Genomic DNA, 507 nt, shown 5'->3' on the forward strand with positions numbered 1-507 from the left:
AAAGGAAGAGAAGAAAAGTCCCTCACAAGGAGGAGACCGATTTTATTGACTAAACGTTTCTGGAAGACAAAGGAAAGAAGAAAAATGGCAACAAAAGAAGAATACAAGGTTAGAGGTCTTGGACCTCTGGATCAACAGGGGGACTCGACACCTCTGGGGGGTGGTCCGTGGTGGCTGCGATGGTGGTGGAGGGTCCGGCTTCGTCCTCAGACGCCTCGTCCAAGAAGCTGAGGTCAAGCTCGGGGAATTTCACAACCATCTTCTCCTGGCAGAGCTCGAACCCTTTATTGAATGTGGCTTGGCCGAACTCAACCTTCAACTTCTTCATTTCGGTGGAAGCCTTGAACTCCTCCACCGCTTGACCCCTGGCCTCCGCCCTCCTCACCATCTCCTCCAAGGCTGCCTTCTGTTCCGCCGAGGTTTGTCTCTCTCTCTCAAGCACCTCTTGGAGACCGGCCGCCTCGAGGGCCATTTCCTTAAGGCGGGCAGCCTCGACCTGTTGACCTT

This window comes from Elaeis guineensis, chromosome 14 (assembly GCF_000442705.2).
Source record: "Elaeis guineensis isolate ETL-2024a chromosome 14, EG11, whole genome shotgun sequence".
Taxonomy (NCBI): domain Eukaryota; kingdom Viridiplantae; phylum Streptophyta; class Magnoliopsida; order Arecales; family Arecaceae; genus Elaeis; species Elaeis guineensis.